Source organism: Aethalodelphis obliquidens, unplaced genomic scaffold (genome assembly GCF_003676395.1).
Source record: "Aethalodelphis obliquidens isolate GAN/ISIS:26980383/991018 unplaced genomic scaffold, ASM367639v1 scaffold6, whole genome shotgun sequence".
Lineage (NCBI taxonomy): Eukaryota > Metazoa > Chordata > Mammalia > Artiodactyla > Delphinidae > Aethalodelphis > Aethalodelphis obliquidens.
Window position 1 is genome coordinate 33,948,860 of NW_020837950.1, and position 16,465 is coordinate 33,965,324.

Here is a 16,465-nt window from a genome sequence, read left to right on the forward strand (position 1 = left end):
GCTGTGGTGACTTTGTGGGAGCTGCTTGCGGGTGTATGTGCAAGGTGTGGAGTGTGATGAGACCTGAGGTTGAAGAAGTAATCAAGGGTGGGACCTCACAGGGTCTTGAGAAGCCTCCTAAGAAATTTGCATTTTATCCTCAGGTCAACGGAGGAAGTCTTTGAAAGGGTTAGTTGGTCTGATATAGTTACCAGTTCTCCTCTCTAGTGGACCAGTGAGCCCCTTCATCAGTTTGGCACCAGAGAGATTTGTCTCCAGTCTGCATGTCCCATCCTGGCCTCGAGTCTCTTAGTCTGAGCTGGGTGCCTGCTTCTTGTTTTGCATCCGTTTATGGTAACCACAGGAGGGTTCTAAGTGTTGCCTTATGCACTTCTTCAAAGAATAGTCTCTACCAAGACGTCATCAGTTGAACTCTCCTGGTCACTCTGCTTCTAGTCTGCCTAATATGAGAGCCTCCACTCTGTGGTCTCTTTTTCTGTGTTCCCCCTGCCTGGAGGGGCAAGTAAAGCACTGGCAGCTTTGAGCCTGAGCTGCAAGCAGCTGCCCTCGTGGGCCTCACCAGCAGCATCACCATGCCCACTCCCTGAGCCCCAGTAGGTCAGGTCATTTTTGTGCAATCATTTTATACCCATTAGTGTACCAGTTACATTTACACATGCCCTCATTGCCTAGGCTCTTAACTATGAGCTGTCACTATTGGAAGGTTTTGAGAGGCCAGGTGGCCAGAACACAGGATTGAAGGTCAGAAGACCTGGCCTGAATCGTGTCCCCTTCCTGTCCTCATTCTGTGACCTTGGGTGAGTCACTTGAATCTTGGTTTCTGCAGCTGTAAACAGGGACAAACAAGAGCACCTGCCCTGTCTCTTCTCAGGGCAGTGTTGAGATCAGTCAAGATGGTGCATGGGAAAGTGCTTTGTAAAGTTCTATGAAAGAGTGGGCTTTCACTGGTGCTCTGGGCATTGCTGGCTTAGTTCCTGGCCATGCCACCCCTTTCTGGAACAGCTAAAGGTAGATAGGACCCAGAAGTTGTGCATTTCTCACCTTCCACAACTAATCACTGCCTTCCTGTCTGAGGCTTTCAAATTAGGTTGCATTTTATCATGACTCCTGCACTCAGTCACGTAATGGACAACCCAATTAGAAATTATTTGTCCAAATGTAAACATTATTTTAGCTCATAATTGTTGAGTCCAAGTAATTTTTGGTGACACCACACACTTTGAAACACTTTCTGGTGGACCTCTGGCATGAACACCCAGTTTTCTCCCCTGGTATGTAATTATCTTCTCAAGTTTCTTGCTGGAATTTTCTGAAATGTTAATGGAACAACATTAAATTTCAGCTCATTACAGAGTTCCTGTTTTCCTCTAAATTTTTTTCCAGGGAATCTTTAAAAATAAATAGGCTGATAGATATATGAATAAATAGAACAGAAGAGCAAGTGATTGTCCCTCTTCGAATAATTGCCTTCCAAAATCCAAAACACTGACATTGCAGCACAAAGGGGAGATTAAAGATTCAAAACATAGTGATGAAAATGGAATGTAGAGATAAAAGAGAAAAACCTGGTATCTTATACTTGAGAGAGATCTTCACCATCTTCTCTTCTCATCCATTATACATGGTGGGAATTCCTTTCCTGGAGACATAAGACCATATTAGAATGTCCAAACATCCAGGTCAACCAAAAGACAGCATAAGTTATCCTTCTTAAAAGATGGAGCCTTCACAGGTCCTGTCCTCCCTAAAACATTCCTCAAGCATCCCTCCCCATCAGGTGCAGATGGTGGTGCTTTCTCTTTGCTTCCAAGTGCTACACATTTCTTTTCCCATCATTTTCCATTTATTATAGTTTCTTAGTTTTCTTACCTGTCTCCCCGCAGTAGACTATGAGCTCCCTGACGTCAGGGGCTGAGTCTGATTACCTTGGCACATTTAATGACTAACTTCTAAACAGAAGGTATTGTTTGACTAGTCACGTGGGGCCACCAGCTCAGATGCTCTTCTGCCCTCACCCAGGTGACCACAGCAGGCTCCTAACTCATTTTTCTGACTTTGGTTTACTCAGTCTCTACACCATCCTCCCCATCGGAGCCAGGAAAGTCTCTAATCAGACCCATCCTTCCCCTGCTTAAAACTCTTTGATGAGTTCTCTTGTCCTCTGCGTACGTCCAAACGTGGCTCAGGGGGCCTTTCATCACCTGGACCTGGCTGAGCTCTCCAGCCTGGTCTCCACTCTGCCCTCACAGCCAAAGTCCGGCTGCCGGTGAACCATGCTCATTCTTTAATACATCCCACCCTCTCATAGGATAACAGTAACTGATAATTATTGAGAGTTGCTATGTGAGGTACTTTCCGATCACTCAGTCTGCATTTTAATAAACCTTAGAACTACCCATGTGATCATTACTATATCCCCCCTTTACAGATGAGAAAATTGAGACTTGGAAATGAAAGGAAACTTGCTCCAGGCAAGATAGGTAAAGGCAGTTAAAGGGTTATAACCAGGCCTGTGACTCCAGGACCTGAGACTTTGTCCACCATGTTATGCTGAAGAAGATGTGTTTCTCATGCTGAGAGAACTTAAGTCCAGCTGAGATGTGACTTTACCCAGGTAGAGATGCATGGCTGTATCACAGAGATCTGCTAAAGGCCCCTCCCAAGGTAGATTCCAAGGCTGCTGTGGGAAGCAAGAAACAGAACCAGCACTTTCTTTTTTTTTTTTTTGAATTTTATTTTATTTTATTTTTTATACAGCAGGTTCTTACTAGTTATCCATTTTTTACATATTAGTATATATATGTCAACCGCAATCTCCCAATTTATCACACTTTCAGTTGTAAGAGTCCAAGAGGGCTTCACCAGACAGGAGGAGTGCAAACTAAATTACAGAGGGTAAAAAGGATTTGTACAAGTAGAGAGAGAAAGAACTGCTGTTCTGAGCAGGGTTCTCACCAGAGTAGCAATGGTAGAGGGGAGGGCTCTGGGTAAGTCAGAGGCCAGGAAAAGGATCCCTTTGGCTGAAGCAGAGAATCCAGGGAGAGGAGAGGGGTATTGGGTAAACGTGCAAGGGGCCAGGAGCTGGGGAGGGGCGTCCAGGAGGCTCTTCAGTTCTGGTCTGAAAAGCTGGGTGGGGCTGCATCTGGTGGATGGTCTGAGAGAAGCTGATCACCTTCCAGCAAAGAGGTGGTCTGATTACAGTGTTGTTTGGGGAATTCAGGGTGGGGTTGAACATGGGGAGGGGACATGTCTGGAACGCCCAGTAAGAATGCTTTTGCAACAGTACTGACAGGAGATAAGAGTGGTGGCTGTGTAATTGCAAAGCAAAGGACTGATCCTACAGACATTTCAAGCCACCTTGGGCTATAATTTGCTTTTTTAATGACACTGCTGATCCTGCTGTTACTGATGTCTGGGAACCTCAGAGGTGCTTTAGAGTCACCCCCTGGGTGGCCAGTGGCCTGTGTGTGGCACTGAAAGAGCCCTTGTTAAGGCCAGGAGCCCCAGGTTTCAGGCCAGGCCCGGCCCCACCGTTGGCAGCGAGTAGCCTTGGGAGGCTCTTGCAGCTTCCTGGACTTGTTTTCCATGATTGATTCATCTTATTCACTCAGTCACACAGGTGTTTCAGGACATTCAGAATGCCTCCTGCATGCAGAGGGTTGTGGGTAACCCCGGGGTCAGAACCTGCTCCCCGCCACAACCCTCCCAGTGAAACACCCAAGCGGGGCCGCCGCTAATCACTGCTTCTGCCCGTGCCAAACAGTGTGCATGTGTATTAAAGACTGTGCTTGAAAGCCAGGGGAAGAGACGAGGCATCTGATGAGCACCCTGGCCAAAGTGGAGGTGAGTCAGTTTCCGTAAAAGCACCTGAAAGAGCCCTCTCTGTGCTGAGTCAGGCTCCACCTGCTCTTCAGGCCCTCAACCTGCACCAGGCCGTTGAACCGGCTCAAAACCAGCCCGAGGCCTCCATGGCCTTTAGCTAGGAAGAAAAGGAATTAGAACCTCCCAGGATTCAATCAAAGGGGATCTTAGTAAGAGCACAAAGCAAATACACAGGTGAACTTAACTGAATCTGATCAAAATTGGTCTGAGAAAATTCATCTATTTTTTTTAACATTCATTCATTCATTCGCTTACTCATTTGCTCGTCATTTTATGAGCACGACACACTATGTACGTTTACTTGGTCGTTGAACAGATTTTCAGCTCCTTGTGGGGAGGGAGTATATCTTGTCCATCTATGTAACGCTGGGGCTGCCGTGGATGGTGGTGCCATAGTTGGTGGCTTGCAGCTGAAGGAATGCAACCTCCGCTCTGCTTTGTTGGGGCTGCTTCAGCCTGGAGGAGCAGCCAGGATGAAGCGGTGACTTCTTTCAATAAGCACAAAGGTATGGTCTGTGTGCTAAGCTGTGGCCTGAGGAAACATGTGCTCCCAGAGGAAGCTCCTTTTCTAATGATTCGGCTCAAAGGAGCTGCTTTCTAAATGACACTTTGTGCCTTCAGAGGCCATGTGTGTTATGGTCTAATGTAGTGCTACTCTAGCACTGCTTTGTTCGTTTGTTTTTGGAAACATTTATTGGGCATTAACTGGGTACAGGGTACAGTGTTCAGTTCTGCCTCGTCATGCAAAGCAATAAAATAGGTCAAACTACTGACTTCCATGTCTGTAAGTTATTTAGGTAAGTGTATGATAAAGACACATGCCCTGAAAGAATGGGGATCTCCTCTACTCTGGGGAGTTATGGAAGGCTTCCAGGAAGTCACTTCTGGTTAAGTTTTGAAAGATGAGTAGGTTTGCCCAGGAGAAGAATTGTGGGAACATGTTCCAGCCCAAGACCAGAGACCTGCATGGACACGATGAAAGTGGGAAAACGTCAAGTTGTGTAGGTGTGATAGGAACCAGAATTTGTAACATTTCATATGCAGGTTAGATGAGTTCTTATCCAGGAAGTCTTCCAGAATCCCTACAGGAGAGATTCACTATCCCTCTTCTTACAGCCTCTGGACCTGTTATCAGCTTCCATTATTTTAGTTACCCCTTGGCACTGCAAACATTTGTAATATGCACAGCTCAATGATAGACCAGAAGCTTGCTGAGGCCAGAGAGCTTGTACCTTCTTCATTTTTGTTTCCTTAGTAAGTGGCATAGGGAATAGAGCATATGCTTCATGCACATTTGGTAAAGTATATTCACACATGGAGAATATGGAGAAGGTGCCTCCCTCCTAGAGTTGGTCTTGAGGGACTAGTTATATCTATTACATTTACAGGGCCTCTAAAGTCTTTCTCGAATTTTCTGTCTTTTTTTTTTTTTGGCTGTGTCGGGTCTTGGTTGTGGCGCACAGGCTTCTCTCTAGTTGTAGCACGTGGGCTATAGGGCGTGTGGGCTCTGTAGTTTGCAGCACGTGGGCTCTCTAGTTGAGGCACGCAGGCTCAGTAGTTGTGGCACGTGGGCTTAGTTGCCCCATGGCATGTGGGATCTTAGTTCTCCAACCAGGGATTGAACCCATCTCCACTGCATTGGAAGGTGGATTTTTAACCACTGGACCACCAGGGAAGTCCCTCAAATTTTCTTATATAGACATTTTTACCTAATCATATGAGCAGTTATTTACATGTATGTATAGGTGAAAGAATTCATATTAAACTTATCTGTGGCTTCTTCTGGGGAGTGGAAAGAGAAGTGTGGGGGGGTACTATTTCAGAATGATTATGATTGTCCATGTTGTGCACTGCACAATTCTAGAGACCATTCATTTAGATGTGGATCTGTACTTTATAAATTTAAACAAAGAATAACAAATACAGAGAAATCATGACACTGTTAATAGTTTTTACTTTCTTTTCAGGGTTGTTTTGTACTTATCCAAAATGTCCAAAATGGATGGGCATGGCTTTCCTATTAAAAAATTGTTAAGACTAATGAGTTGTGGACAATTTGAGAAACATCGGAAGTACAACAGAGAAAATAAATATGACCCACATTTTACCAGAGAAAACTACAATTAACATTTTACTTCATAAACTTTGTTTTCTAGTTTTTTATTTTAAAATATTTGTTCTTTGAATAATGTAGAAATGTACAAAGAAGAAAATCAAAATCACTTCTAACTCACCACCCAGTGAGGACCCACTGTTAACATTTTGTACATTTTCTTCCAGCCTTTTTCTATGTTAATTACAATCATAATTCCCATTTGCTGAGTGCTTAATTTGAGCCAGGCAATGTGCTAAGCACTTGCCAGACATTATCTCATTTAATTCCCACATAAGCCTGAGGTGGGAATCATCAGCCCCATCTCACAGAAGATACAAACTGAAGGTTAAGAAATTTGGACCAGTTGCAGTTTGAACTTAACATTGCCTGACTCCAAAGCTAACATTCTTTATGATTCTCTATACGCCTTCAAAATCGTGTGTGCAGTTACATTCACACACCCGCTACATACACAGGCTGCAAACACAGATACATAGACACAGACACACACATAGACACACAAGCTGTGATTACATTGTGTCTTGCATTTTTCTGTCTGCTTTATTTTTTATTTAATATTATATGGTGAGCATTTTATGATGTCATATAAAAACACTTTTAGAAAGTGGTTTGGCAAACTTTGCTTTTTTAAGTTAAATTTTAAGCAAATCAGTCTTGAAGCATTCATCTCCGTAGAGGACTGGCCTTTGTCATCAGGCCTCCAGACCTACTACATATCCAGTCCTCAGGATCCCACCTCCTGGCTGCTTCTTCCTGACTGTTTTCTTGTCCATTCTGCTTCCTTAAGCTGGGGGTAGGGGAAGCTGAGCAAGCTGTAGTCACTGGCCTCAGAAGCTGTCAGAGGAAACTAACCTCCATAATGCCTGCACTTCATGACAGTATCTCCTATGAGCCCTGCTTCACAGCCCCAAAGCATTTCTTGCTTGTGTGTGTGTGTGTGTGTGTGTGTGTGTGTGTGTTTCATGTGAATGATCCTGTATGGCTGAGAAGGCATTTTTCAAATCAAGAAAATTATGGATAGGTTAAGCAGTCGGGATAATATAACATCTTCAGCAAGGGTTGCAACAAAAAATAGGGCATAGAGTACCAAACTTGTAGTTGAATGCAAACTGTTCACATCCAAAGTGGAACAGATCACTGTGCGCTTCCTCAGCTCCAATATGCTAATGATGGGTACTGAGAGTTCCCAGGGGAACTCAGAGTATACAGTGATTTCCAAACTTAATACACTGAGTACCTGTTAGGGTGGAGGAATCTTTCTTAGCTGACTCTCATTCTGTAATACACAGTTTGAGAAATGCTGTTTTATAGGTTTTCTATATAATGTCGATTCAGTTGTTTAATTTCATTCAATAACTAACTAGTTTCTTGCTACTCAAAGCATGGTCCGAGGACCAAGGGCAATCAGCGATCTTCTAGGGACTCCTTTGAAATACAGAATCTGCACTCCACCTGCCTGCCCTGCTCCAGCCCACTGACTTGATATCTGCCCTGTAATAAGATTCCCAGGTCAAACACAGGAGTATTAAAGTTTGAAATCGATGCACTGCTGTTAAGGACACACAAGTTCTTAATGAAATGGAAGTCGCCTTACAGAGTTTATTTAATGCCACAAAGGGGGTTTCATACACGTGTTTGATTTAATGTACACGAGTACAGGAAGTGGAAAATGCACTTGAATACTGCCGGCAATGGAGCATGGAGTCTGAAGGCTTGTTCTGGTGTCCACTCAACAAGGATCCCAAACAACCGTGAGCTCCCATGTTTCTCCTGAGTCCTTATTCTTCTCCTTTTTAGGAGCACACGCAGTGCTCTAGCATGTCCACATTTGGAACTAGAGTGATATGCAGCCACATCCCATTAGCTAATAGCGAGGCCCCTGGAGAGGGGTTTCAGCTGGGCACACACAGCTAAAGCCCCTTTAATGGCCCAGTCAGCTGTCAGGGCTGTAAACACATTTCTTTCCATTCAGAGCCATTTGCCCCTCTCTGTGACCTCTCGTGGCTCTCGAACCCTGGCCACGTGGCCCAGATGGCATAATCTGTCAGGCCAAAGCAGGTGACAGTGGGGCTTGCTGTTAGGTAATCAGTGACTATAATTAGCTGGGGTGGAAATGATAATGGGACCAACTGCAGAGCTGGGGCCGGGGAGCCCTTGATGGGTGGAGTAGCAGTCAGAGAAAGCGGCTTGCTTCCTCCTCCTTCCCCTTTCTCCCTTCCCCCTCCAACATGATGTTTCTAGCATATGGAGTGTGTGTGTGCACGTGGGGCTTCATCCTCAATGAGGAAGGTCAGGGCTGAGCAGTGGCAATTTAGTAAGTGAGTTGTTTGGCCGCTGATCAATTTTATTTCATAGGGTTCCGTTTGGTAATTAGTTGGCTGTAAGGAGATTTTGGGACCAAGTGTGCGGGAGGGTTGTAGAGGATTAGAACTTGATTCTTGGGGGTCAGACACATAGGCATTCAGACCGTGGTTCTGTCCCTTAGCAGCCAGGTGGCCGCAGGCTTGTCAACCAGGCTCTCTCTATCTCTAATAGTAGAGATCACATCACTCCCCTTGTGGGCCCATTGTCGGGGTTAATGAAATATCGCCGTCAATACTGCTTGAAACACACCTGACATACAGTAGGTCCCATAATACCATTTTCTTCTCTTCTCCTTCTCAATGAGTATGACTTTATATATGATGCCAAGAAAACAGAACCAACCAACCAAAAAATCGTTCATAACATACTGAATAAGGTCTCTTTGATAATAGGGGAAAGGAAGTTGTTTACCAAAAAGCAGTTGATAAGTGAGGTTGGCTTTGCTTGTGACTTGTGTCAGGAGGAGAACAGTCCCCACATTTTCTAAATCAAAATAGAAGAGATGGGGGAGGGCAGTCAACTAAAAACCATCGAAGCCTTGTTTGCTGCTTGTCATTGTGTAGCTGGCCGTTTATGGCTGTTTTCTAACACAGCACATATTGTCAGTTCACCGGAAACATTGTTGAAGCTTGTGCAGTTTGGGTACTTTGAAGGCCTAAAGTAAAACTTCTGCAGCATCTACCTTCCCTCCTCCCACCCAACTGTTTTCTTCTTTTCCCTTCCTTTATTACAAAAGAATAATATATCCCTAGAAAGGCAAAAAAAGAAACCGAAACCTACCTACAATCCCAGAAATAACCACTTAACAATTTGGTATATATTCTTCTAGATCCATCTAGACGCAGATATTATTTTTTCATCAAAGTGGGTCAGATGTGGTCACTTGCAGCCTGCTTTTTCCCCCCACTTAATATGTTGATTTTATTGTATGTCAGTAACTACATTTATATAACATGATTTTCCCCAGATTTTCAATCATAGTTTATTGACTCAATTTACAAAGAAGTCTACTCATCTTTTTCCACTACCTTTTTTTCTGATCAAGATAATTCACATACCATAAAATTCACTCTTTTAAAGTATACAATTCACTGGTTTTTAGTGTAGTCACAAGATTGGGCAACCATAGCTGTTTTCTATCTCAAGAACATTTCCATCACCCCCGAAAGAAAGCACATACTGCTTGCAGTGTTTGCTCCTTCCTCTAGCCCCTGGCTAATAGTAACTATGGTACCATTGAGATGCCATGAATTACTGACACAGTTCCTCACCATTGGTTATGTAAATCGCTTACGACTATGTATGACTTTAAAAAATGTAATGATCAGTCTGTGAAATTTCGGTCCAATTAAATCATATTTTTGAGCTATGTCAGAGTTAATATACGCATGCTGTTTTAATTTAAAAAGGAGTGTTACATTTTTGGATGATGTGGTTTGGGGAAAATTTAGAATTAAAACAAATCTCTAAATCTGTAGAATTATAAACATTCTTTGGGGATTTCCCGAGTGTGGTCATTGCAAAATTGCTCTTGCAAACACTGCCTGTGGAGTTTGCCAGACGTTAGAAGTTGTGAAATTCTAATATATTACTCTGCAGTTTCGCTATGGAGGTTGATTCCTCACTCCTCCTCCTAGAGTGACAGTCAGAGTTGTGTTTTGTGTCTCTCTGAGCAGCGTTAGGATCTGGCAGAAAGAAGGGCAGGAGGAGGGGTGTGGGGTAGAACCAATTCTGTTCATAGTTTCTAGGAGTGATTTTTAAAATTTGACTTAAAAAAAAAGACCTTAATCTGATACAAAAGGAATCTGGTAGTTATACTTTAAAAACATTGCATACATAGACCATATTTGAAAATTCACTTCAATAACAATAAATTTTATTATAATAACTCCCACGAGTTAGGAAGTCATGAGGCTATGAGGACCAGGTGCTGCGCTAAGTGTTTCTTATACCTTAGTTCATTCAACAACTTTGTGAAATCATTGATAAGATTGTTTAAGAAATGGAGTTTGGAAGTATTGCACAACCTGAATGATGGTCAAACCACAAGCTATTCTGCAGTCAGTTTGGCAGGTCCATTGCTCCTCAGCAACTTACCCCTTCCCAGTGCTTAACTCACCCCCTGAACCTGCCCCACCCTATCTCAATGACAAAGCCAAGTTCTTCAGATCTCCCCTGAGATCTGACACCCAAACAACAAGGGGCACCTCCCTGTGCCTTCGTGGAGAGAGTGTAGTGGTTGGAGTCTTAGTTCTACCACTTACCATGCCACCTTGGGCAAGTTTCTTAACCACTCTGTGGCTCAGTTTCCCCATCTGTGTAATGGGGGTAACAGTATCGCCTGTATGCATTTGCGATGAGAGTTAAATCACTATATTAAATGCAACTGATAAGTGCTCAAGCACAGTATGATCACCCTGGCAGAGCTGGTCTGGCCTCGAGGTGACAGCACTGAGCCTGTCCCCTGAGATTGTTACAGAAGAGGTCTGGCCAGCTACCTCCACTGCGTCATTTTACATTTGGGAAAACAAAGGCCTGGAGGGTGGAAATGCTTGTGTAAGGCCCACTGCTTGCCAGCAGTAGAATCTTTCTAGTGATTCTATAAAGGGATCTGCTTGGTTTCTGTTTGTCTGTCCGAAGCAAAGACTGTGATGGCTTAGGAAGCAAGCATCAGAGGACAACACTCTATTTCTGTTCTCCACGCTCACAGGGTTCCCTTATTTAGTCCTTGGTCTCATCACAGCCAGGAATTACTGGTCTCCTTCGTGGTGTCCGACCCTGGGATCTACTGTGTGTTTACCCCCGCCAGTGCGAGTCAGGCCCTGTGCTCTCACATATTCTAACAATTGTCCTGCGAGGGAGAGCTACTCTTACTCATTTTGCAGATGTGGAGACTGAGGCAGAAAAAATAATCCATATTCAAAGTTACACAGGTATAAAGGGATAGAATTTCAGAAAATTGCATCATGATCAAAAGCTCATTTACGACTGTGGGCAAGTACCTTAAACCTCCTATGTTGCCATGCTTTTATCTGTAAAATGGAATAATAATAGTACCCGCCTTAAAAGGATGCAGTGAGGGTTATTAATGCTTGTAAAGTGCTTGGAAGAACTCCTGGCGCGTAGTATGAGCTCAATAAATGTCAGCCGTACACAAAACAAACAAAACAAAACACGATATGGATTTGTCTGCTTCCAAAGCTTGTGTTCCCTCTGTGACTCCCTGCTTCCTCAAAAGGAAGCAGTGAATTGAATTCATACTAAGAAACCTGAGCAAGATTTAGGATTGCAAGGCATTTTAAAGTGTGGCCTAGTTAGAAAGCACACTCACTCACATACACACAGCTACTTTTAATAGCTGGTAAGAGCCAGAGAAAATCCAATTATAGATGAATCAATCGATTAAAAAGAAAGGGGGCAGAAGAAAAGAAAAAAATGTTGGAGAGACACAGAGCCAAATTACAGCTGCATAATAGAATTAAGGGTCTGTAGAACAAACTGGGAGAAGTAACAAAGGGATAAGGGCTGGAGACTCATTCACCGCTCTGTAAAGATCTGATTCTTTCTCTGCCCCTTGACTCCAAAGAGCAGTCACTGGGCCAGCGCCCCAAACAACTGATCACATTGGAAAGAGCTGGCAAATCATATGTTTGGCAAATCATATTTTTGCAGAGAAATGAACCACCTGTGGCCTCTGGAACAAGAGGATTCTGTTTGGGTTTAAACAGATGCTCACATTTAAAGATGAAAGCAGAGGGCCCAAATATCACTCTCCTGGGAGGGGGAAGGTGAAAGCTATGTTGCTAGTTGGCAAAGATGTAGCTTTTGTTCATAATGTTGTTTCCTAAGAAATCCTGTCTTTGCTCTCAAAGAAACATCTCAATATTAAGTAGAATTTCTCTTTCATACAAATGCTTAAAAAAACCCACATGCACTTTAAATTTTATTTTCTATTTTGGGGGGAGGGGGTGATGAGAGGGAGATGGGGCTCTTAATCCAGCAACAATCTCTACAGCTGTGTCTATTATTGGTGGGTTCTAGAATAACATCCGTTTCTATGTATTTATGGAAAGGCGTCCTTAACTAGGCCACAGAAAGAGCCAGCGCATCTATAAATAAATTAAGGAGGCTATGAGGCTCGGGTGGTGGCCCCTCTGGCTGCAGCCCTGCTGCACAGCTGTCATCTTTGTGCCGGGCTGGGCCTGCCCCATTGTGGATGCGATTACCCGGAGGGCAGGGTGGTGCGTGAGGGGCGGGGAGCACCTTCACCGGCGGGCCTCGGGGATTGACACCAAAGGTGGGCTTCTCGCCGCTGTGGACTGGACTCGTTTGGCTGGGAGCTTCCGGCCTCTGTCTCGGGCAGTACAGGTTACCAGGCAGCAGTCACTTCCTGAGAGCCAGCTGCACCCAGCCCGGGTTCAGGCTGAGCTGAGTTAACAGATGGTGGTGTTGGGATGGCGGCGACAGAGCAAAAAGACAAGAGCAACAAAATAACCCCGAATATGTAAGTTTAAACAGAGCAAGGAGAAGGGGCACAGGCATGAAGGAAGATTTTCCCAGAGTTTGGGAGCCCAGTTGTTTTTTCCCACCCCCTAGGACTGGTGTGCCTGCTATAGGCTGCTCCCTCCAGAACAGGCATCAGGCAAGAAGGATCCAGGGTTCAACTGGCAGGATTTTTCCTGTGCACTCACTTAAAGATTGAATTAAAAAAAAAAAAAAAAAAAAGGCAGTTCTTTCTATTAGAGAAATGCTGCAAAAAATGAGCTTCTATTTGTTTGGTAATCATTTCTAGATTTCCTGGGAATCTTGTCTTGGAAAGGACCTCACTACTCAAAGCAGTGGTCCCTGGACCTGCAACATCAGCATCTCTTATTCAAAAAGCAGGGTCTCAGGCCCTCCAGACCCTATGAATCGAATCTGCAGTTATTTAAGATTCTCACATTCCATTTGGAAAGCTTACTATACTGGTCTTTAACCCTGACTGCACAGTTGAATCACCTGGCATCATGGGTTGACTTGTGTCCTCCAAAAAGATGTTGAAGTAGAAACCCCCAGTACCTGTGATTGAGAACTTGTTTGGCAATAGGGTTTTTGCAGATGATCAAGATCTTAGGATGGGCCCTAATCCATTATGACTTATGAAAAGGGGAGATTTGGACACAGAGACAGACACGCACGCAGGGAGGCTGCCATGCAGAGATTGGCATGATGCATCTATAAACAAAGGAATGCCAAAGATTGCCAGTAAACTACAGGAAGCTGGGAGAGAGACACGGATAGATTTTCCCTCATACTGTCATAAGAATCCAAGTCTGCTGGTACCTTGATCTTGGACTCCTGGTCTCTAGAACTATGAGATAAATTTCTGTTATTTAAGCCACCCAGTTTGTGGTAATTTGTTATGACAACCCTAGCAAACTAACACACCCAAATCCTTCTATGAAAAATCCAGGGTTTTGAGCTCTGTCTGACAGAGAATACCCAGGGGTGGGGCCAGTGGACTTGCATTTACTAAATGTCTTTTGGGCGATTCTGAAGTAGCTGGTAGTTTGGAAACCAGTGGTCCTGTCTACCTATTATCTTGTGCTCACCCATACAGCATCTTCCTTAAGAGCAGATGCTTGTATGTACCAATCTGCTTGTAAACTTCTGGTGATGGAGAGCTCATTGCCTGATGGGGAGGCCCTGTATATCATGGAAAGTTCTAATTGTTCAGAGAAACCTTTAAATAGAGCGAAAATCTCCTAACATTTTCTCTATTGTAAATATGAAGAAACTGAGACCCTGGAAGGTTGAGTGACTTGCCTAGGTCCATACAGTCAGTATGGGGCCAGCTACAGATTTGAATCAGGCAGTTGCCTGAGTCCATCCTCCTGACCACTTAAACTACCCAGATGACCCCTAGTTTACAAAGGGCCATTATAACTGTGCTCAAATCAAGAATCCCGCCAACCTTGGGAGACAGAGAGCCAGTGTCCCTCCCTGATCCTCACACCTGGATGGAGGGATGAGAGGGTGGAAGGTGAGATCGGGAGAGGGAACTGTGTAGTCCTCTAGGTGCCTGGGCTATGGGATTTGCCACGTGTCCATCCAGAGCGTGGATGACTTGGCTGGAGAGGCCAGGGTGTGGATTTGGTCCTTGTGTCAGGCCTGCTCCTGACCCTCATCCCTGAGTGTGTCTCTCCTGCTCTCTTGGCCCTCAGTGTTCACAGCTGTGAAACAGGGACAATAGACCCTTCCTTTTCTACCTTCTAGCAGCCTTGAGGGGCTCCACCGAGATCAGGAATATGCCTTGTGCAGTGCAAATATGATGATTGTATTATAACTTGATGTGAGAAGAGAACTGAGGTACTTCTATGAAAAAAACACTTCTCAGGGCTTCCCTGGTGGCACAGTGGTTGAGAGTCTGCCTGCCGATGCAGGGGACACAGGTTCGTGCCCCGATCTGGGAGGATCCCACATGCTGCGGAGCGGCTGGGCCCGTGAGCCATGGCTGCTGAGCCTGCGCGTCCAGAGCCTGTGCTCCGCAACGGGAGAGGCCACAGCAGTGAGAGGCCCGCGTACCGAAAAAAAAAAAAAAAAAAAAAAACACTTCTCACTAGGGCAACTTTGGTAATTGCTCTTTCTGACCAACCATTTGATTTCTGCTCAGTTTCTACCAAGCCCTTTCCAGGCGTGAGTGGAAATGGGTATAGGGAGGATGTCAGGGGTGGGGTCTTTCTGAGAGCTATACTGCCCTCTCCCTGGACGTACCCCATAATGGACCTAATCTTCAAAATCAAGGACAGTGTACCCCTCTCTTTCCAGTAGGTTGCATTTGAGCTGGATTTTCCTGGGGCAGGGCTGTCCCTCTTTCCCTAGAAACCAAGATTCTCTCTACCCACTGGACCCATTCGTTAGTGTTCAGAAGTCTGGAAACTGTTATTATTCCCATCCCTAAATTTTCTCATATACTTCTTTATCAATTCATTCTACAAATATTCCCTTAGTGCTTCCTCTGGCCTGGATACTGTGCTGGGCACTGAGAATATGAAATGGATTAAGATGAGTTCTTATGCTCCAGGAATTTACAAGCAATCCAGTCTCAGAGCTGCACATATTTCCACGTTAGTTCCCAAGGCTGTCTCTGCTTACAAGCCTCTCAGCAAACCTTCCTCCTTTTCTCCCACCCCCTTGCAGTGCGGTGGACTAGGTAGAGATGACAGCTGAGGCAGAAAGTATAAGCTCTGTCCTCATTCCTTGCTGTGTAACCTTGGGCACGTCACAGCCTCTCTGAGGCTATTTACTCGTCCATGAAATGAGGTCAACAAGAGAGATATGTGATAAGATTCAGTGAGTATTTTCTATGAACCAGACAGTCTTCTAAGTGTTTTATGTCTTCATTTTACAGAGGAGGCAACTGAGGCAAAGAGAAGTTCATTAACTTACCAGGTCACAAAGCTAGTTGTTTGCAGAACCAAGAGTCAAGCCCAAGCTCTAGGGCTCCAGAGCCCAGGTCCTTAACCACTGTCATATCTGGCCTCCCTAAGCTGTCCATTATCACTTGCCCTTAGGGGGCAAGTGAACAGACAAAGTACTCCATACACTGCTGCTGAAATGGATGCAGGAAGAAGATGGTGATGATGAAGAACAAATTCTTTCGTCAGTAAAGGAGTGAAATTTCTCAGTCTTATTTGTTGATTGATGGATAGATGGAAGGAAGGATAAAGGGAAGGAAGGAAGGAGAAAGAGAGAGTGTTAGAGTTATATACAGATGACACAATCATGCACAGCACAGAAGTATTGCTATCCCAATTTTTTTTTTTTTTTTTTTTTTTCAGTACGCGGGCCTCTCACTGTCATGGCCTCTCCCGTTGCGGAGCACAGGCTCCGGACACTCAGGCTCAGCGACCATGGCTCATGGGCCTAGCCGCTCCGTGGCATGTGGGATCTTCCCGGACCGGGGTAGGAACCCGTGTCCCCTGCATCGGCAGGCAGACTCTCAACCACTGCGCCACCAGGGAAGCCCTATCCCAATTTTAAAGTTGAGGAATTGGAGGCTCAGAGAGGTGATGTGCCTTGTCCCAGGTCAGACAGTGGCAGAGCTTGGAGTTTACTCAAGAA